The 22155-nt window shown below is 49.0% G+C and overlaps 1 long non-coding RNA gene and 1 pseudogene across 1 annotated transcript; one reads left to right on the top strand and one right to left on the bottom strand.

The window, feature by feature from the left end:
• Positions 1–135: 135 nt before the first annotated feature.
• LOC115834663 lies at positions 136–17822 on the bottom strand (annotated as a pseudogene).
• Positions 17823–20870: 3048 nt separating this feature from the next.
• On the top strand, positions 20871–21631 carry LOC115834710. Its single transcript, XR_004029589.1, has 2 exons — positions 20871–20903; positions 21077–21631. It is a non-coding gene; the product is annotated as an uncharacterized LOC115834710 (long non-coding RNA).
• The last annotated feature ends 524 nt before the right edge of the window (positions 21632–22155 follow it).

Raw genomic sequence — 22155 nt, 5'->3', positions numbered from 1 at the left:
GAAGGCCTGCTGGGCACACGCAGCTCGTAGAGAAGTGATGGCTTCCTCCTTGCCCCCTCACCTCGCTCCTTCCCCTCTCCCCCTCACTTCAGAGCATGCAGGCTGATTGTGGAGACATCTCCCAGCCAGGATGTGTCAACAGGGAATGTGCTGGGGACAGCGGGAGTTCACAGCCACCCCCGCAGGCGCCTTCCTGGAGCACGTCCACAGGCCATGTGCAGCTGCATCCCCCACGATGGCAGGGACAAGTTCCTTCCACAGGGCCCGGGTGGCCCCCAGAGCTGCACCATTTATGATCCGGTCCTCTGCAGAATGCAAGGGACAGACACATGAACCCTGACCTAGGTTCTTGTGCAGAAATGTTCTCTCTTCAGAATAGAAAGGTATGAGTCTCAGGGCTGGATCTCTGCAAAGCAGCCATCGGCCTTTCATGCGGAAACCATGGAGCCCTCAGAGGCTGAGTCTTCCAAGGAGCTGGGAGACGTGCGTTTGCCTCTTTTTTAAATGCAATGACCGTTGCAGTGCATGGAATCAGAGACATGTATCTATGCATAGAAGTGAGTCCGTAAACATGATCAAGATGTGATTTCTGTATGACAATACAGTTGGATCAGAAATAGGAGAGTGCTGGCCGGGCGCAGCGGTTCATGCCTGTTATCCCAGCACTTTGGGAGGCTGAGGCAGGCAGATCACTTGAGGTCAGGAGTTCGAGACCAGCCTGGGCAACATGGTGAAACCCCATCTCTACTGAAAACACAGAAATTAGCCGGGTGTGGTGGCATGTGCCTGTAGTCCCAGCTACTCGGGAGGCTGCCGTGGGAGGATCACTTGAGCCCAGGAGGCAGAGGCTGCAGTGAGCAGAGATAGCATCACCGAACTCCAGCCTGGGCAACAGAGCAAAACTCCATCTCAGATAAATAAATAAATAAATAAATAAATAAATAAATAAATAAGAAAGAAAAGAAGAAATAGTGGAGTGCTGTGGTCATTCTGGAAAAAGAGGAGGGGCCCCACCCAAATGTGGTTCCTCCGTCAACCCTGATGACGCCCCCACACACCGGGAAAAGATGAAAGGGTCTGGTACTTACCTAGCTCTGCTTTCACGGGGTGAGGGTGGCTTCAGGAAGGGAGCTGGCGTGGGGCTCTTATTATGCCTCAGGCATGGGATGATGGCCTCACACGGGCAGGAGCCTGCCGGGCTTGAGCCTCTCACTGGCACCAAGGGTACCTGCCCTGCTGTGGGGCACACGGGAAGAGGGATGGGTGAGGCGTCAAAGCAGTGAGCCGTCAAACATCATAAAAACGGAGTCAGGCTCTTTATTGCAGGAAACAATTTGTGGCTTTCTGTGCAGAGAGCAGGGGGGATTTGAGGTGGGCTTTGTAGAGTGAGGGACTTCACCAGATTGACAGTGTGGGCTGGGTCACCCTGTACAAAGCACAGCAATTTCCATGTTGCCCCTGAGAGAATGTTTTCCTGTGATCTCCAGCGTTGAATTTAAAAATTATCATGTTCATAGTCTGATGATAAAACATTAATTTTTAGGAAGGCAGAGGACCCGCCTGCTTTTCCTGATAAGACTTCGTTCCATTGCCCTAGGTCAGGCATGGATTATTAACTCTCAGGGTTTTGGGGGACCAGCAGCCACAGATGTGGAGCCCTGGGGAAAGGGCGACAGCCTCCTCTGCCTCCGAGGCTTTGTCCTTCAGTGACTTGATGCCCGCAAGAGTGGATGCTAATTCTCATTGTCCCCATGAAATCCCTGCTGACACATGCTGCCCAGGAGACGTCTCCACAAGCAGCCTGCCTGCTGGAGAGGGGAAGGAGGGAATCGAGGGTGCAAGGAGGAAGCCAGCCCTTCTCTGTGAGCTGCATGTGCCCAGCACGCCTCATGACAGCCCTGTGAGGTGAGAGGAGACTGAGGCGGGAGAAATGAGAAGCTTGCCCAAGTCATGCAACTAAAGCACAGAGCCAGGGTCTGGTGCCCTGAGAGGTCCTGGGTGCATTGGATGCTGTGCACGTACATCAGCAAAGAAGCAGGATGTTGTCATCTTCCTTCGGAGCCAGTAACATTTTCTGCTGCCAGCAAGGAAAGAACATTGGATCACGCGCCTCCATGCAGGCAGGGTCCTTCAGCGGCCTGATCCCGAGCCCAGCCCTCTCGTGATCTGTGCTGACGCCAGGGCCTCTTGTTGGAAGGCCTCGTGCTCCGCAGTTCCCCCACAACAGGGAGGATGCTGAACTCTTTACCTGTAATTCTGGCCTCGAAGCAGCTGTTTTCTGCCTGGTTTCTCACCCCAGCCATGCACAGTGAAGGTGTCAGCAAATCCCTGGAGAGAAAGCCTGGTGGACACAGGGTTCCTTTCTCTGAGGCTCCCTTTCCCTGGGATCACAGTGGCTGAGTCAGGGTCTCCAGAGAAACAGAACTGAGGGTAGGGGGGTGAATAAAGTGAGAAGGAGATTTATTGTAAGGCGGGGACTCATGGGGTAATGGAGGCGGCGAGTCCAGCATCCACAGTCTGGGCAGTGTGGGCAGTGTGGGCAGTGTGGGTAGTGTGGGTAGTGTGGGTAGTGTGGGCAGTGTGGGTAGTGTGGGTAGTGTGGGTAGTGTGGGCAGTGTGGGCAGTGTGGGTAGTGTGGGTAGTGTGGTAGTGTGGGTAGTGTGAGTAGTGTGGGTAGTGTGAGTAGTGTGGGTAGTGTGGGTAGTGTGGGTAGTGTGAGTAGTGTGGGTAGTGTGGTAGTGTGAGTAGTGTGGGTAGTGTGGGTAGTGTGAGTAGTGTGGGTAGTGTGAGTAGTGTGAGTAGTGTGGGTAGTGTGAGTAGTGTGAGTAGTGTGGGTAGTGTGGTAGTGTGAGTAGTGTGGGTAGTGTGAGTAGTGTGGGTAGTGTGGGTAGTGTGAGTAGTGTGGGTAGTGTGAGTAGTGTGAGTAGTGTGGGTAGTGTGAGTAGTGTGGACAGTGTGGGTAGTGTGGGTAGTGTGGGTAGTGTGGGTAGTGTGGACAGTGTGGGTAGTGTGAGTAGTGTGGACAGTGTGAGTAGTGTGGGTAGTGTGAGTAGTGTGGGTAGTGTGGGTAGTGTGGGTAGTGTGGGTAGTGTGGACAGTGTGGTAGTGTGGGTAGTGTGGGTAGTGTGGACAGTGTGAGTAGTGTGGGTAGTGTGGGTAGTGTGGGTAGTGTGAGTAGTGTGGGTAGTGTGGGTAGTGTGGGCAGTGTGGGTAGTGTGAGTAGTGTGGACAGTGTGAGTAGTGTGGGTAGTGTGAGTAGTGTGGGTAGTGTGAGTAGTGTGGGTAGTGTGGGTAGTGTGAGTAGTGTGGGTAGTGTGGGTAGTGTGGGTAGGGTGGGTAGTGTGGGTAGTGTGGGTAGTGTGGGTAGGGTGGGTAGTGTGGGTAGTGTGGGTAGTGTGGGTAGGGTGGGTAGTGTGGGTAGTGTGGGTAGTGTGAGTAGTGTGGGTAGTGTGGGTAGTGTGGTAGGGTGGGTAGTGTGGGTAGTGTGGGTAGTGTGGGCAGTGTGGGTTGGCCAGCTGCAGACCCAGGGGAGCCCGTGGAGCGGATGAAGTCCCAAGGCCGTCTGCTGGAGCATCTCTCTTGCTTGGGAAGGCTGGCTTTCTGTTGTATTCAAGACTAACTGATCAGAAGAGGCCACCCACATTACAGAAGGCAACATGCTTCACCCAAAGTTCATCCATTTAAAAGTTAACCTCAGGCTGGACGCAGTGGCTCACGCCTGTAATCCCAACGCCTTGGGAGGCCGAGGCAGGCGGGTCACCTGAGGTCAGGAGTTTGAGACCAGCCTGGCCAACATGGGGAAACCCCATCTCTACTAAAAATACAAAAAAATTAGCCAAGCGTGGTGGCACACGCCTGTGATACCAGCTACTCGGGAGGCTGAGGCAGGAGAATCGCTTGAACCCAGAAGATAGAGGTGGAGGCTGCAGTGAGCCGAGATCACACCACTGCACTCCAGCCTGGGCAATAGAGCCAGACTCTGTCTCAAAAATAAATAAATAAATAAATAAATAAATACATAAATAAATAAATACATAAATAAATAAATGTTAATCTCCTCTAAATACACTTTCCAAATTGACACATAAAATTAATCATCATAAGAGAGCTGACATTCATTTTTTAATATTCAAAATAGGATCTTGCAACAAGACAGTCAGCTGGAAAGTTAGGCTTGTCAAGAGAGGCAGACAGAGAGAAAGAGAGCAAGAGAGAGAAAGACAGAGAGGACTTGCTAAATTCCTTCATCCTATCCAGAAGCAAACCCGGGGGACTCACCCATAGCTGCTGTGAGCATTCGTGGGCAAATGCTTTCATTTCTCTTGCTAAATACCTAGGTGTAGAATTGGTCATATGGAAAGCATGGGCTTCACCATTTAAGACCCACCAAACTGTTTTTCAAAGTGGTTGCATTGTTTAAAATCCCCCTCCTCATACTGTATATTTTGTTCTGCTGACCCCTTTGTCTCTCTTGACACCCATCCCCTTCTGTCTTCATGACTGTAGCTTTACGGCGAGTCTTCAAATCACAGATCTTTGGTCCTCCAACTTTTTTCTCTTTTTCAAAATTTTTTTGGTTATTCTAGGTCCTCTACATGTCCTTAGATTTTTTATAATCAACATGGGAATTTCTGTTAAGAGAAAAGAAGCGCTTCTGGGATTCTGATTGCAATGGTGCTGAATTCATCAACCCATTTGGGAAGACGTGGCACCCCGTCAATATCAAGAGTTCGGCCCATGAACGTGGTGCACACCTCCATTTATTTCATTCACCTTGACTTTCTCCCAGCCGTGCCTTTAGCATATCTCGTACATCTTTTGTGAGATTTATTCGTAAGGATTCATGTTCTCTCTATAATTTTAAATGGCATTTGAGTTCAATTTCTGCTGTAATACAGAAATGCAATTGATTTTTAGTGGCCTCATGAAGATAACACACACATATCACACACTTCACCCACTTCAAGTACGCAATTCAGTGGTTTTTAGTATATTCGCAGAGTTTTCCAGCCGTCACCATGCTCTAACCATCCTCACAATGTAATTCTAGAACATTTTATCACCTCAAAGAAGCCATACCCATCAGCAGTCACTCCCTACCCCTCCCGCTGAGCTTCTCCGCTGGCCTTGGCCACCACTGATCTCTCCTCCCTCTCTGCGGCTTTGCCTCTGCTGAATACAAATCGAGTTCTGCTATGTTCATCCTTCCGTGTCTGGCCTCTTTTACTTAGCGCAAAGTTTCAAGGTCCATGCACGTCATGGTGACCAGAACTTCATTTCTTTTTATAGCTGAGAAATACCCCATTGTGTGGCTAGTCTGTGTTTTGTGAATCCATTTGTTGGTGCTGGGACACATGGGCTGCTCCCTCCATGTGGCTATTAGAACAATGCCATGGTGGACATTTGTGCACATGTTTTTGTGTGGACACGTTTTCATTTTTCTTGGGTGGAGTAGAATTGCTAAATCATAGGATACATCTATGTTTAACATTTTGAGGAACTGCCAAACTGTTCTCCAAGGCGATTAAATCATGTTGTGTTCCCGCCAACAACATAGGAGTGTTCGAACTTATCCATGTTCTCACCAACACGGATTATCGGCCTCGCTGACGCTGTTCCAGAGACAGTGTGGAAAGATGCCTCACTGCGAGTGTGTTTTGTGCTTCCCTGATGAGTCATGACATGCCACACCTTTTCCTGTGCTATTTACCATTTGTATCTCTTCTTTGGAGACATGTCTATCATTTTTTAAATGGGGTTAATTATCCCTTTATACTGACTACTGATTTTGTATGCTGATCTTATAGCCTACTATTTTTCTTAAGTCACTCATTAGTTCTAGTAGCTTTCTAGAAGATTCTGTTAGATTTTCTACAGGGATGGCCGTGGCCCTGTCTTACTTCTTCCTCTGCAATCTGTGTTTTGTTTTGTTTTTTTTTTCCTTTCCGTGCCTCATTGCACCAACCAGATAGAGACACTTTGAGTAGGCACTGCTGCTGCTTCCTTCTCTTGGGGGAAAGCGGGCAATCTTCTGCTAGGAAGCACGATGTCTGCTGCATCTGCTTTGGAGATTCCCCTTTATCAGATTGGGAACATTCCCTTGTGCTCTAATTTGGCTTGAGTTTTTATTATAAATGCATAATGGATATCAGATTTTTTTCTGTATCTATGGAGATGATCATATGGCTTTTCTTTTTTAGCTTGTGAATGTGGTGAAATGCACTGATCTTTCAAATATTCAGTTGATCTTGGGTTACTGGGATAAACTCCACATTGTCATCATGTATTATCATCGTACATATTACTGTATCCAGTTTGCTAAATGTTTGCCTCTATGTTCATGAGGGGTATTGGCCTGTAGTTCTCTTGTGGTATCTTTGTTTGGTTTTGGTGTCAGGATAAGCCTCGTAGAATGTGTTAGGAAATGTTCTCTGGTCTTTGGTTTCCTGGAAAAAGTTGTACAGAGTCAGGATTCTCTATTTGTTGACTGCTGGGTGAAATTTACCAGTGAAACAATTTGACCTGTCATTTCCTTTGTCGGAAGGTTTTTTAACTACAAGTTTAATTTTCTTAACAAATACAGGGCTGTTTGGTTTATCTATTTTTTTTAGTGACTTTAATAATTCATGTCTTTCAAAAAATGTATCCATCACATCTAAGTTGTCAGATTTATTGACCTGAATGTTCTGAATAGTCCCTTTTATCCTTTTGCATATCTATAGAATCTCCTTCTTTCCTAATCTTGCTAACTTGTGCAGTCTCTCTCTTTAGTGATTAGACGGGGGAAAGATTAATCAATTTTATGGATTTTCTGAAATCGTGTGTGCAGAGCAGCCACGGGACAGCACGGCCTCTGCACGCTGTGGGGTGCTCAGCAGCTGGGCAGGCAGATGCCACCTGGACAGAGTGAAACCCACAGCCTGAGTTCTGGAGTAATTGTCCCAAGGAGGACATTTCCACTTTGGGTTGTCCTGGAAAGAGGCTGCTCCTCGGCTAGGAAGTGAGGTCCCAGGCAAAGACCTCAGTGGGAGGGAGGAGATGTGATCTTCCTGAGTTTCAGCCCCAAGGCACCAGCCTGGATCCCTTGGTGTGCTGCCCAGAGCTCATCAGGCACTGATGGGGATTGAGAGGAGGGCAGGGGGGAGCATCCACGTACGACATGACACACACACACACACACACACACACACACACACATTCTCCTGAGACATTTGCATCCAGGAAACATGCAGGCAATTCCTTGTTTGTGCAACTAAAAGCTCCAGAGTCCCCCAAAGTGAAAACAACAGGCGGCTCCGAAGTGAACTTCAACTACCACCTCTTCCAAGACAGAAAACGCTCAGTACTGGGAGGACAGGGTCTCCAGATTTTTCTTCCCCAAGTAGGTTCCAAAAATACCAAGGCACTGAGTTTCAGCCAGGGCACCCCTCGCACCTGGCCTGGTCCCCGGGGAGCAGGATGCACTCTCCGCACGGAGCACTCTTCTTGGTGTACTCTGCAGCCTCTGCAACGGAGCTTGTCCTGGGACAACAAAGGTCTTAATTTGGCAGCTCCTCAAATGACCAGCCCTGGGAAGGGAACATGGTCATGAAAATAATAAGAAAGAAAAAGACTACAGCAAAATAGAAAACCTGATTTAAGACAGCAGGACTTTTGAATCCTGATACAACAGATTGTCAGAAGAACGAATAAATTAAACTTACTAATTAAAAGACACAAGTGTATGGATGGAGTTAAACGATGTTACCCGCGAGAAACACAGAATAGCTGACGATAACAGGAAGGGAAAATGCAAGCCAGTTGTACGTGGACTTAAAGAAGGCTACAAAGGGATTAAAACATTAAGCCACAATGCAGGTTTCTGATAGTCAAATGATCAACATACAGAAATATATTTTCCAACCACACGGCAAAAAAAAAATTAGAAATTAAGTCACGAAATAGATAGTGCAAATATTGTATTTTGGAAACCAAATAGCCTATTACCATAAATTTTGGGTTACAGAGATAATCACAATTATTAAAAAGTAATAAAAACAGTGCACATTAGAAGGACCGGGGCAGAGTGAAGCAGCTGTTACTGGGAGGTGTATGGTACTAAATATATTTCTCACAAATTATGAAATTGGATGTCTATGCAGATGTTTTGCCTGTTTCTAACTGAGTTGTTTTTGTCATTAATTTTTTAGTTTCTTTTCCATTCTGGGCGCAATCTTTCATCAGCGATATGATTTGCAAATACATCCTCCCTATCTGCGGCTTATCTTCCGATTTCTTGTTAGTGTCTTTTGAAGCACACATTTGAAAAAAATTTGATGAAGTTCACCCTGTCAATGTTTTATTTTATGATCTTATTTTTGATGTCATAGCCAAGGAATTGCCCCTGACCCACAGCTTCCTTGACTTTCTCCCATGTTTTCTACAAGTTTTAGCTTCCGGTTTTCATGTAGCCTTCTTTGTGTTAATTCTTGTGGGGGACATGAGGTAGGGTTCCAAACTTCTTTCTCATGTGGCTTTCCGGATGTCCCAGCACTATTTGTGGAAAAGACTATCTGTCCCCCCACTGAGCTCTGTTTGTGCCTTTTTCAAAAATCAATTGACAGTCTGTATAAAAGGGTTTTTTTTCCCTGGACTTTTGATCCTGTTTCATTGATCTGTGTGTCTACAATGAAGCCAATATGGACTGTCTTGGTTACTAAATTTTGTTCTTTTAAAAAATTGTTTTATCCATACCGGGTCCTTTAAGTTATTTTTGTCATGAAGTTTTTAGTTCTTTTTTCTATTCTGGATACAATCTTTTATCAGCTATATGATTTGTCAATATTTTATCCTAATCGGTGGCTTTCCTTTCATTTTCATTTGTAAATATTAGGATCAATTTGTCAAATTTTGCACAAATGCCTGCTGGATTTCGACAGGGATTATATTGGATATACAAACTGCCGTGTTAAAGTGATTGTGCCTCTGGCCCATGAACAGGGACAGCCGCCCCAGTTGCTCATGTTTTCTTTAATTCCTCTCAGCAGGATTTGGGGGTTTTAGCATTTAACTCTTATACTTCTTTGGTTACATGTATGCTTCTGTATTTTATTCTATTATTATTTAAAATTTTCTTATTTTCATTTTCAGATCGTCTGTTACTAATGTATAGAAATTCAGTGGATTTTTGTGTATTGATACTGCACTCTGCACCTTTGCTGGATTTTTTATTAGTTCTAACACGAGTATTTGTGTTTATTCTGCTTAGGGCTCTCCAAAATTCTCAAATCTGTGATTTTTTTGTCTTTGATTGACTTTGGGAGACTCTCAGCTACCATCTCTCCAAGTAGCTTTTCTTCCACGATTTCTTGTTTTCTTTTAGGATCGTAAGTGGACATTCACTAGAGTGTGTTGAAGTGTTTTAAAGGTCTTGGATGCTTGGTTTAGTTCTCTTTCTTCTTTTTCTCTTTGTGTTCATTTTGGATGATTTCTACTCCTCTGTCTCCCACTTTATGGATTCTTTCCTTAGTTCTTTCCAGTGTGTTAATTAGCCTACGGTAAGAAGGCTGATATTGTGAGGGGCGGTGGAGAGGCTATTTCCATTTGACTTTTGTCATTTTTGAGACAGGGCCATGCTCTGTTGCCTAGGCAGGAGTGCAGTGGTTCGATCACAGCTCACTGCAGCCTCTAACTCCTGGGCTCAAGAGATCCTCCTGCCTCAGCCTCCAAAGTAGCTGGGACTATAATCCCAGCATTTTGGGAGGCCGAGGTGAGTGGATCACCTGAGGTCAGGAGTTCAAGACCAGCCTGACCAACATGGTGAAATCCTGTCTCTACTAAAAATACAAAACATAGCTAGGTATGGTGGCACACGCCTGTAATCCCAGCTACTGGGGAGTCTGAGGCAGGAGAGTCACTTGAACATGGGAGGCGGAGGTTGCAGTGAGCCAAGATCATACCACTGCACTCCAGCCTGGGCGACAGTGCAGGACTCCATCTCAAAAATAAATAAATAAAAATGAAAATAGTGTTCTAGTTTTTTTCAGTTTTCATTTATCTGTTGAAATTCCTCACCTGTTAATGCATGTTGACTAAACATACCCATCACAGTTATTTTTATTTATTTATTTATTTTTTGAGATGGAGTCTAGCTCTGTCACCCAGCCTGCAGTACAGTGATGTAATCTCGGCTCACTGCAAGCTCTGCCTCCCGGGTTCAAGCGATTCTCCTGCCTCAGCCTCCCGAGTAGCTGGGACCACAGGCACCCGCCACCATGCCCAGCTAATTTTTGTATTTTTAGTAGAGATCAGGTTTCACCATGTTGGCCGGGCTGGTCTCTAACTCCTGACCTCGTGATCCACCCACCTCAGCCTCCCAGAGTGCTGGGATTACAGGCGTGAGCCCCCGTGCCCAGCCTGTGAGTTATTTTAAAGTCCCTGTGCAACAGTGTCAACATTGGAGTCATCTCGAAGTTGGATTCTGTTAATTGTTTTATCACACGGCCATGGTTCATTTTACCTTCCTTTCTTGCTATCTCATAAATTTTAATTGAATTTCAGACACTGTGTCCAGAGAATAATAGAGACGGAGGCAGGTAGCCTTTATGCCCCAGATGGCTTTGGGTCCCCTTCTCCTAGGTATGAATGTGGGATCTGTGCCAGCCTGGGCCATAGGTGGGCTGGGTCAGGGTGAGGTGTGGCTGCCATTACCTCAAGGCGTCAGAGACAGTGAGGCCTCCTAGGCAAGCTCACCCTTACCTGGTGCTGCAGCCTGGGGCTGGGGACCAGGGAGGGTTTTCTTTTTTCTTTTTTTGAGATAGAGTCTCGTTCTGTCTCCCAGGATGGAGTTCAGTGGCGTGATCTCAGCTCACTGCAAGCTCCGCCTCCCTGGTTCATGCCATCCTCCTGCCTCAGCCTCCCAAGTAGCTGGGACTACAGGCGTGCGTCACCACGCTGGGCTAATGTTTTTGTATTTTTATTAGAGATGGGGTGTCACCGTGTTAGCCAGGATGGTCTCAATCTCTTGACCTCATGATCAGCCCACCTCGGCCTCCCAAAGTGCTGGGATTACAGGTGTGAGCCACCGCGCCCGGCCCCAGGGAGGGTTTTCTCAGTGCCCCAACACCTCCATTGCAGCAGGCCCTTCATGCCTGAACCACGGAGGTGGTTTTCTCCATGTTCTTGTCCCTTCATTCATTTTATGCAACAGATATTTATTGAGCAACTACTATGTGCCAGGCACTGAGCTCAAGTATGGTTTATTCTAGCAAGGCAGGAAGAGCAGCAGGTCTATTTATGTAATTCTGGAAATTCACAAATGATGAAACCTATGACTACTCAAGCATTAGCTGCAAAAGCTGGTAAAGTTCAACAAAGTTCGAAAGCTTACAGTTCAGCATTCGTTTATGTTAGAAACAAAGAAAAACTTGAAAAGCTATTAATATCTAACTTCTGAAGAATATCCCTCGGGAAGTGATATTAAAAGTCACATAGAAGTGAAACATTAGGAGAAGCAGCTACTGTCTTATTAAGCATTGTTTTGAATGATAGCATTGGGACACACTGAAAAGTAAATACAGTTCAAAATATTTAAAAGGAAGAAATGAAACAACTAGAACAAAAGCTGAGTAAAGATACAACATTATAAATCAATGGATTTTCTAGACACCATGTAGAGAGAATATCATGTGACAACATTTCCCATTTGTAATTTTAAAATTATAGAATTCTATGGGCAGCTGGGCATGGTGGCTCATGCCTGTAATCCCAGCACTTCGGGAGGCCGAGGCAGATGGATCACTTGCGGTCAGGAGTTGCCTTGCCAACATGGTGAAACCCCTTCTCTACTAAAAATACAAAAAATTAGCAAAATGTGGTGGCACATGCCTGTAATCCCAGTACTTTGGGAGGCCGAGGTGGCCAGATCACTTGAGGTCAGGAGTTTGAAATCAGCCTGGCCAACATGGCAAAACCCAGTCTCCACTAAAAATACAAAAACTCAGCTGGGCATGGTGACTCATGCCTGTAATCCCAACTACTTGGGAGGCTGAGGCAGGAGAATCACTTGAACCCGGGAGGCAGAGGTTGCAGTGAGCCGAGATCACACCATTGCACTTCAGCCTGGGCAATGAGAGCGAAACCCCACCTCAAAAAAAAAAAAAAAAAAAAAGTCTCCTACCCATAAGATGTAAATAAACGGAGAGATATAACAGGTTTCTTGATTGAGAACACTTACAACTTCAGGTCTCTAAAAATCAACCTATGGATTTAATTATATTCCAATTAAAATAAACAATTACTTTTATCTTGCCAAGTTTTCTCTAAAATTCTCATCAAAATGTATAGGCAAGTGTAGCCATTAAATTTTGGGGGGATGTCTTTATAATTTTTTAAAGTTTTTATAGCCATTAAAAATTTAAAACAAAATATAAAGGAAGAAGAATGAGTGGTGATTTCCCAGACAGCTATCAGAACAGACTATAAAGCTACAGTTATTAAAACAGCACTGCCTTGCTTCTGGATTACATAAATTGAAGGAGGAAGTGGACCTGGGCCCTGGCAGCCTTCTCAGTGTAACTCAGGACCCCGTGGACGGGGTGTCTGAGCCAGGAGGAAGAGACAGGGCCTGCTGCAGAGGACATAACAACAGAACCATGCACTGGCAGCAAGGCAGTCCCATCTCCATCTCGGCTGAGACACAGAGCAGCCACCCAGCAAGGCAGTCCCATCTTAGCTGAGACACAGAGCAAATCCAAGAGGAATCCAAATCCAAACAGAAAAATAAAAGTACAAAATTCCTGGAAGGACATGAGGGGAATGTAGTCCCGATATTGGGGGAGCCTTGAAAGCATGGCGTGAAACACAAGCATTGTTAACGGAGTGTCTGGGAGATTTCACTATTTCAAAAGGAAACACTTCTTTATTGAAAATCACAGTAAAAATGACATAGTACAGATTCAGAGAAAATGTTTCTTACAGATAAAACAATAAAAATTAATATCTCTAATATCCAAATTGATTATACAAATCAGTAGCAGCTCAGTAGAAAAATGGACTAAACGTATGAATATTAATTCTCACACTTTTTATGGAATAATGTTTAGAAAAAGAAAAACTTTAAAATTCACAGAGGGGCTAAGTTTTAGGGAAGAGTTTTGAGTGTCATCTATATAGTTTTTCTCAATACATATACTAATGTAGTAAATTATGTTGAGTGCTTTTATATTTTAATCTGGTTTTTCTTAAATTGATCTAGATAAATTTTTTTTATCAAAAATACCAGGAATACATATTAATCAACATACCAAAATATCAAAAATATTTTTTATTAGATAAATTGATTCTAAAATGTATACAAAGGGGCAAACGAACTAGAATAGCTAAATGATAAAAGAAGAAAGGAGGAATCATGCCACTCAATATTAAGAGTTACTCAAAAGCTCCCTTAATCAAGAGTGTCACCGTGGGTGTGGGCACAGCAGCTCATGCATGTAATCCTAGCACTTTGGGAGCCCGAAGAGGGAGGATCTCTTGAGGCTAGAGTTCTAGACCTGCCTGGGCAACACAGTGAGACCTCATTTCTAAAATTAAAAAAAAAATAATTAAAATTAAAAAAATAGAAAATTAAAAAAGAGAGTGTCACCCCAGGGAAGAGAGAGAATGCAGGTAAAGGGGCGTGCAGGCCCCCAGGATCACAGTCACGTGGCCTCCCACAAGGGACCAAGAGCCCTCAATGCCAGAGGAGACGCTTTCCCAACAAGCCATGCTAGGGCAGACTCATGGGTGCAAAAACGGCCGTAGACCTACACGTTCATATGAAAATTAACTCGAACTGGGGCTGGGCGCAGTGGCTCATGCCTGTAATCCCAGCACTTTGGGAGGCCGAGGCTGGCAGATCACTTGAAGTCAGGAGTTCGAAACCAGCCTGGCCAACATGGTAAAACCCCATCTTTACTAAAAATACAAAAATTGGGCCAGGCACGGTGGCTCATGCCTGTAATCTCAGCACTTTGGAAGGCCGAGGCAGGCAGATCACGAGGTCAGGAGTTTGAAACCAGCCTGGCCAACATGGTGAAACCCTGTCTCTATGAAAAACACAAAAATTAGCTGGGCATGGTGGCAGCCACCTGTAATCCCAGCTACTTGGGAGGCTGAGGCAGGAGAATCGCTTGAACCCAGGAGGCAGAGGTTGCAGTGAGCCAAGATCGTGCCACTGCACTCCAGCCTGGGCAACAGAGAGAGCTCGTCTCAAAATAAATAAATAAATACATAAATAAACAAAAATTAGCCAGGCGTGGTGGCAGGCACCTGTAATCCCAGCTACTTGGGAGGCTGAGACATGAGAATCGTTTAAACCTGGGGGTTGGAGGTAACAGTGAGCCAAGATCACGCCACTGCACTCCAGCCTGGGAGACAGAGTAAGACTCCGTCTCAAAAAAGAAAAAAAAAAAAAAGTAAAGAAAAAGAAAATTAACTCAAATTGGATCAAAAACAGTAACACTTTTAGAAGAGAAGAAAGTGTCCAGGACCTGGGGCTTGGCAAGGACTTCCTAGATATAACATCAAAAGCATGATTCATATATATTTTAAATCAATGAATTAGATCTCATTGAAATTAAAAACTTTTATGCTGTGAAAGATCCTGTTAGGATGGATGAAAAGATAAGCTGTGGGCTGGGAGAAAATATTTGCAAAACACATGTCTGACAAAGGACTCGTATCTAGAATATAAGAAGAACTCTCAAAACTCAACAGAACAGGGCCAAATAATCCAATGAAAGAAGGATCATGGAGAGGAGGTGGAGATGGCAGATGAAGGCACAAAACGGCCTTCAACACGCGTGGCACCAGGGAAACGCAGGCTGGGACCGTGACCCAATATTTCTCCGTACCTATTAGAACAGCTAACGCAAAATATAATAACAAGACCAAATGCTGGCAGAGATTCAGAGAAACGGTATCACATTCACTGCGTGTGGAATGTAACTTGGTGCATCCAGCGTGGAAAAGAGTTTGACAGTTTCTTAAAAAAGCGAAACAGACTCTGACCATTTGACCCAGCAGTCACACTCCTGGGCATTTGTCCCAGAGAAAGAAAGATTTATGTTCACACAAACACCTATACGTGATTGTTCATGGCAGCTCTATTTGTAATAGTCAAAAGCTTCAGTAGGTGAATGGTAAACAAAAGGATCCTTTCCTACCAGGGGAGGCTACTTATCAGTAAAAAGGAACTAACTATTGACACAGGAAACAGCTTAGATGGTCTCAAGGGCATGTTCCTGAGTGAAGAGCTCATCTGAAAGGGTCCCACGCATTCCATTTACATCACACTTGCAAAATGACGAATTTATAGCCATAGGAAACAGGCCAGAGGGTGTGAGGAGGAAGGAACGGGGACGTGGGCAAAGAGTCTCTGGGATTAGGCAGCCCCGGAGATGGCCGTGGCAGTGGGACAGCTCTGTGTCCTGTTCCTGGTGGTGTGTACACAAATTCCCACATCCTACAACATGGCAAAAACCCAGATACACATGCTGTAGCAAGGTCAGCCTCCTGGCTTAGACACGCACTCCAGCTAAGGGAGATGAAGCCGTTGGGAAAACTGGTTGAGGGGCATGTGGGAATCTCATGTACTAGTTTTGAGACTTCCTGTGAATCTGCAACGATTTCAAAATAAAATCTTTAAAAAAAATCACGAGCTTGATAAAGAGAACATACATCGTATGCCGCCTTTTGAATAAAAAAAAAATTAGACATACAGGTATCCCGTTACTGTTGCAAACAGAAACCACGGGAAGAAGGAGACAGAACTCATGGGCTCGGTGAGTGGACAACAGAAAGTTTGAGCGTCTGCGGTTACTTAACGATTTCACATTTAAAAATTATTTAAATTAAGCAAAAAAGCATACAGATCACATAAATGGAACACAAGAAAACAAACAAACGGGCATTTTCAATGCATAAATGTTTAGGAGTAGAGACCGGCCAAGAGCCGCCTTGCACCGCAAATGGGCCTTGAGGTCCAGGGCGGCAGGAGCAGGGTGGGGAGCCCGGCCAGCTGGAGGGGCAGACACCGGCACTCGCTGCCTACGTCACCGCCCTCAGTGCTGCCCACAAGCGGGTGCCCCACTGGGTCCCACCACCCCAAATCCCAGTGCCAGAGCCGGGCCCAGCTCTGCCGCCCCCTGCCACCCCGTGCGGCACCCAGGCCCTGCTGGCGCGAGGCCACGGCCAATCTGCTCTCAGAGGAAGCCGAGGAGGCAGCCTTGCCCTCGGTGTTTCCCAATGCCCCTTATCCCAGCAGCTTCTGCTCGGGGAAGATAAGCTCCCAGCTTAGCCAGGGCGGGTGGGAAGTCAGAGCTGCTTCCTTAATTGGCATTTTCCAGTTGAGAGCACATTCTCTACCTTTTTCACTTGGATCAGCTAATTGCCAAATGTTTTCATTTTTGAGAAGAAGTAAAATTGCAGAGATTTGGGATTTAGGGAAGGAATGCAAGGATCAATTTTGCCTAATTACGAAATGCCTCGGCGGTCACTGTGACGGGTCCCAGAGTCGGCCGTGTGGACCCCGGGGCCTCCCGGGCGGTGGGGGCCGGGGGTTCTGATGCAGATGTTTACCTGATGTCGTGGGCCTGAATCTGGTTTACATTGGAAATCAGACTGTTTACAGGCCAGCACATCTGCCTCTTCCTCTGGCTCTCCTTCATTTTGCTGTAATGTTCTGCAGGTCTCGCTGGGGTCTCTGTGGGAATATCTGTGACACGGAGTGAGCCAGGCCAGCCCGGGGCGGCCCCTTCTGGGGACAGCAGCTCACGGCCTGGCCCCGGGTGGGCAGCCTGGGCCTGGCTTGGCGGTGGAAGTGGGGAGGGTCTGGGGGCCCCTGGGCGGGTGGTGGGGGTACCGTCAGCCCAGTGCAGGGTTCCAGTGGAGGACAGGGAGCCTTCTCCATCCCTGAAAACCATCGCAGAACAGTGGACTCATCAGGATGCCGGCACCCTCTAGTGTGTCCTGGAAGCAGAGGCTGGGCGTGGGCATGGGAACCTGTGATTGTCCCCAGACACCAAGAGGCCCGCAGGGCCCCCAGTGCCCAGACCCCGGCTGCAGATCGGGGGACCCAGTCGTGTGTCAGGGAAGGAGGAGAGGAGCAGGGGAAACAGACAGGGGGTCCAGGAGGGCAGGGGGTCCAGGAGGGCCCAGGAGGGCAGAGGGTCCAGGAGGGCAGGGGGTCCAGGAGGGTACAGGAGGGCAGAGGGTCCTAGAGGGCAGGGGGTCCAGGAGGACAGGGGGTCCAGGAGAGCAGGGGGTCCAGGAGGGCAGAGGGTCCAGGAGGGTCCAGGAGGGCCCAGGAGGGCAGAGGGTCCAGGAGGGCCCGGGAGGGCAGAGGATCCAGGAGGGCAGAGGGTCCAGGAGGGCAGGGGTTCTAGGAGGGTACAGGAGGGCAGAGGGTCCTAGAGGGCAGGGTGTCCAGGAGGGCAGGGGGTCCAGGAGAGCAGGGGGTCCAGGAGAGCAGGGGGTCCAGGAGGGCAGAGGGTCCAGGAGGGCCCAGGAGGGCAGAGGGTCCAGGAGGGCAGAGGGTCCAGGAGGGCAGGAGGTCCAGGAGGGCAGGAGGTCCAGGAGGGCAGAGGGTCCAGGAGGGCAGGGGGTCTAGGAGGGCAGAGGGTCCTGGAGGGCAGGGGGTCCAGGAGGAGAGGGGGTCTAGGAGGGCAGAGCCACAGCAGGATGGGTGCTGCTGCTACAGGGGGCTTCACCCCAGTAGGCCCCTGCGCTGCCCCTCTGACAGCCTCCACCTTCGACCCCACAGACCAACGGGCTGCTGTGGCAGCTCTGGGGGCTGCAGCTGCCATGGGCTGAGACCCTGCTGCTCTTCGTGGAGACACTGATGTCCTTCCCAGATCTCCCGGGCCTGCCCTCAGCCTCCAGGCTCACCAGGCTTCCTGGGCCTCCTAGGACGCAGCCCTGGGTTTCCTCCTCCAGGATACTGGATGGGAATCTGTGGCTGCCAACATCTACCTGCCCGCCTTCCCCTCTGCCCTGTCCCCTTGCTGCCATGGCCTCCTTTGTCCTCCCTGGAGATGCAGAGAGAGAGCAGCCGTGTTGTGTTACCTGGCCTTCTGGGTCCTTGGGAGGTTTAACCTCTTCCCAGCAGGGGCCCTGGGGGCTGTGTCCTGCCTGGTCCAGGCCTTCTCACCCTCACCTCCCTCTGGGCTCAGGGAGCTGGGGCCACACAGCCCAGAGAGCCTGGTCTGCCCGGGACAGGCCACCCTCCACCTGCTCCCAGGAGTGCCTGCAGCGCTGTCAGTTTCCAAGGGTGTCTGCTTCAAGCAGCCTCATCAGGCCGAGCCACCCCCAGTGCCCTCTCTCCTCCGGCAGCCGTGCTCCCTGCCCTTCCTGCCCACCTGCTCAGTCCTGCAAAGCCTCCTGCCAAGCCTGACACTCCAGGGGCCTCCTGCACATGTCGGTGACCTCTGACAGCTGTTTCAGACCCACAGCTCCTGGGTGCACTCAGCACTGGGTCGCGATGACACCAGAGTGTTCCAGGCCTGGGGCATCACACTCACCATACACCTGGCCTGAGACTCAGCAGCCTGGCAACCCCATGAGATCTAGTTTCTGAATGGCGTCGTCACCTGACTGGGCACACAGGCCACAGGCCCCACGGTCATTTGGGCACTGACCCCTCTCACACCCCCAAATCCCACCTGAGAGCAGCCCATCAGGCAGGCCCTGTATATTGGACGCCTCTAAGTATCAGCCTTGATGTCCCTCTAATTCCAGCCCTGGCGTCTTCTCCCTGGGACACCCTGCTGCTCCCTCTAGCTGTGCCCTCCACGGTGACTCCAGACATGCACATTCAGCCTCTTCCCTCCAGGACCAAACTCCTCAGCAGCTCCCACTGCTCCCAACATGCCATCCAGCTCCTCAGCCCAGCAGCAAAGACAGGCACAGAATGGCTCCCGAACCCATCGCTCCCGTCCGGAGAAGGAGCCCTCCACCCTCCACGCTCCATTTGCTGTCCCCTCACCAGCCCCTGAGAGGAACCCCGGCCAGAGACACCAATGGCCGCCACGACTTTCACCCTGTCCTGAATCACAGGACCAAGGAGGCTGCCCCGACAACGGTCACTTCCAGACTCTCTCCCCATCAGCCACTGCCACATGCCTGCGGTGGGCAGCACTGGAGGACCAGGGGTACTCTGTCAGTCAGCCTAACGGGCTGGTCCTTCCTTCCTTCCTTCTTTCCTTCCTTCCTTCCTTCCTTCCTTCCTTCCTTCCTTCCTTCCTTCCTTCCTTCCTTCCTCCTCCCTCCCTCAGTTCCTTCCTTCCTTGCTTCTTCCTTCTTCCCTCCCTCCATTCCTCCCTCCCTCCCTCCGTTCCTTCCTTCCTTCCTTGCCTCCTCCCTTTCTCTCCTCCCTCCCCTCCCTCCCTCCTCGCTCCTTCCTCCTTCTTCTCCCTCCCTCTCCCTCACTTCCCTTCCTTCCTTCTCCCTCCCTGCCTCCCTCCCCTTCTCTGCTCCCTCCCTCCCTCCTCCTTCCCCCCTCCTTCCCTGCCTCCCTCCTGCCTCCTTCTCTGCCTCCTCCCTCCCTTCCCTTCTTTCCTTCCTTCTCTGCTCCCTCCCTCCCTCTCTCCCTCCCTCCTCCCTCCCCCCTCCCTCCCTTCCTTCCTTCTCTGCTCCCTCCCTTCCTCCTCCCTCCCCACTCCCTTCCTTCCTTCCTCTTTGGTCAAATGCGGGTACATGAGATTTCCCATCGTCGCCATGGTAAGTGCACAGTTCCGTGGCACTGAGAACATGCACATGGCTGTGCCGCTGTCACCACCACGCAGCTCCAGCACCTTTTCATCGGGCGAAACTGGAGCTCCGTCCTGACTAATCACTCACTCCCATCGGCCTCTGTCGCCGGCCCTGCTGACCACCATTCTGCCATCTTTCTCTTGAACATGACTCCTCTGGGGGCCTTCCATCTGTGGGGTCACGGCATTGGTCCTGTTGTGACTGGCTGGCTTCACTCGGCACGAGGTTGTGAAGGTTGGTGGCGTCGCTGCATGCGTCAGAGCACACTCCTTTTCCAGGCTCGGTAAGACCCCGATGTGTGTGTCTACCCCATTTCAGATCCCCTCACCTGCTGGGTTGTTTCCACCTTTGGGCTATTGTGACTGCACGGCTATGAGCATGGGTGTCTGAGTCCATTCTGTGTGGCCATAAAAGAACCTCTGTGATGGGGTAATTCATCAAGCTCACAGTTCTGCCGGCTGAGAAGTTCAATGGCATGGCCCTGGCTTCTGCTGGAGGAGGTCAAAGGGGAAGCAGACACGGGAAGAGAGATAAAGCTCAGGGATGTCTTGGCTTCACAACAAGCCCCACTCATGGGAACAAGTCCATTCCCATGGGAACTCACCCCATATCACAAGAGGAGAATCACTCCCAGCACCAGGCACTCCCCAGGGAGTCACTCCCACGACCCTCAGGCCCCATCTCCCTAGGCTGCCACACTGGGGGTCCCACTTCAACAAGAGTTTTGCTGGGAACAGACGCACTGACTACATCCAGGCCATGGCAAGGGCTGTGCAAGTATTTGAGTCCCTGCTTTGATTTCTTTTGCGGATAGACCTAGGAATGGAATGGCGGCTTTGCAGGGAATTTTGTGTTGACCTGTTTCTGGAAGGAGCACACTGAGCTGGCCAGAGCAGGCTTGTGTTTTCCTCTGTGCTCCTTCCTGCTTTCCAGGATGCAGATGAGATGGCAGGTGCCCCAGCAGCCCTCGTCAACCATAAGGCATGGATTCCTCACCTTAGGCTCGGGGAGCACAGAGACTGAGGGCCGTGGACTCGGGGTGAGATGGTGGCGCCTCCATCGCAGGCCCACAGACTCCATGTCCAGCCCTTCCAGAAAGGTGACAGGAATGAAAAGTCTGCCTTATGGAAGACATGGTTATTCAGAATTTTCGGTTCTGTATGGTCTCCTTAGAAACATTCATAGACTTTTTAAAATGAAAATAGCCCATGTTCATTGTGAAAAAGTGAGCCATGGCCTCCAGGGCACCGGAGCCACAGAACCACCATGCTTTGCTTTTGTTTCTCACTCCCCTACTTTCCCCACATAGGCACCGACGCTTTCCCCGACAGCATCATCATCACGCAACTAGGGTGGCTGACCCGTGTCTTCCTCACGACGTGGAATGGTTTGAGTCAAGGGTTTTCGTGGCCATGAGCCACATGGAGGCTGTGCCTTTTGTTTCCTGTGAGAAATCTTCAACCGGCGCCACTCTCAGCCTCCCCTCTGCCAGCGCTTCTGTGGCTGCACCTGCATTCGTGGGCTGTGGCTGCGAAGCACAGGAATAATTTATGGCTCTTGGGGCACTTTGCTGGGCTGCTTCCAGAAAAGTTGACCCCTCCCTGCAAACCAGCACTGCCCAGCATTCTTGTCCCGCCAAGCCTGACTGCGAGGCTGTTGTGGCGTTGCCACTTTGCTCGGAAAGGGCCCCTTGTCTTTTATTTCTCTTGCATTTTTTCAATTCTACCATTGACCATTTTTCATACATGTGGTCATCATTGTATTCTGCCCCCATTTTGTGAGGTTTAGTGTATTATTAAAGTTTCCTTGGTTTTGATGAGAGCACATTCTGTCATTATATTTAACAGGTGTTTTCCTCAGCTTGGATTTATTTGGCCATTAGTTTCTTTTCTGCTATTTCACAATAGTTTGTTATTCTTCATTACAAAAAGACTCTGCCGAGGGTCCCCATGCTCCCCATGCTTCGGGGTGTGAGGTAGGAGGGAAGGCAGGTGTCCTTCCTTCTTTGAAGTGTGGGTGGGGGCAGGACAGCAGACCCTGGGGTCACTGCTGAGGAGGGAAAGGATGGGATTAGGACTGTTCTCTTCCTGGCCTCACGAGCTACCCCAGCTCCTTCTCATGGTTGGAGAAGAAACCTCCTGATTGTCACGGAGAGAGAGTTTGCCCTTGAAGCCTTTCCTGCCCGGCTCACATAGAACGGGCTGTGAGGTCCCTCCACTGAGCAGCACGTGCCGGGCCGGGTGCCCACGACTGTTGGGAAAACCCAGACCTGTGTTCCAGGAAGCAAAGGTCTTTAGATGAAGGTCTTAAGAATGAAAATTAACCCACAGAATGGTGAGGTGATTTGGAGCCTGGATTCCATGGGGTAAGACAGCCACAGCCAAGTGG

The sequence above is a fragment of the Nomascus leucogenys genome, chromosome 4 (genome assembly GCF_006542625.1).
Source record: "Nomascus leucogenys isolate Asia chromosome 4, Asia_NLE_v1, whole genome shotgun sequence".
NCBI classification, from domain to species: domain Eukaryota; kingdom Metazoa; phylum Chordata; class Mammalia; order Primates; family Hylobatidae; genus Nomascus; species Nomascus leucogenys.
This window is presented reverse-complemented; position numbering and strand designations above follow the sequence as displayed.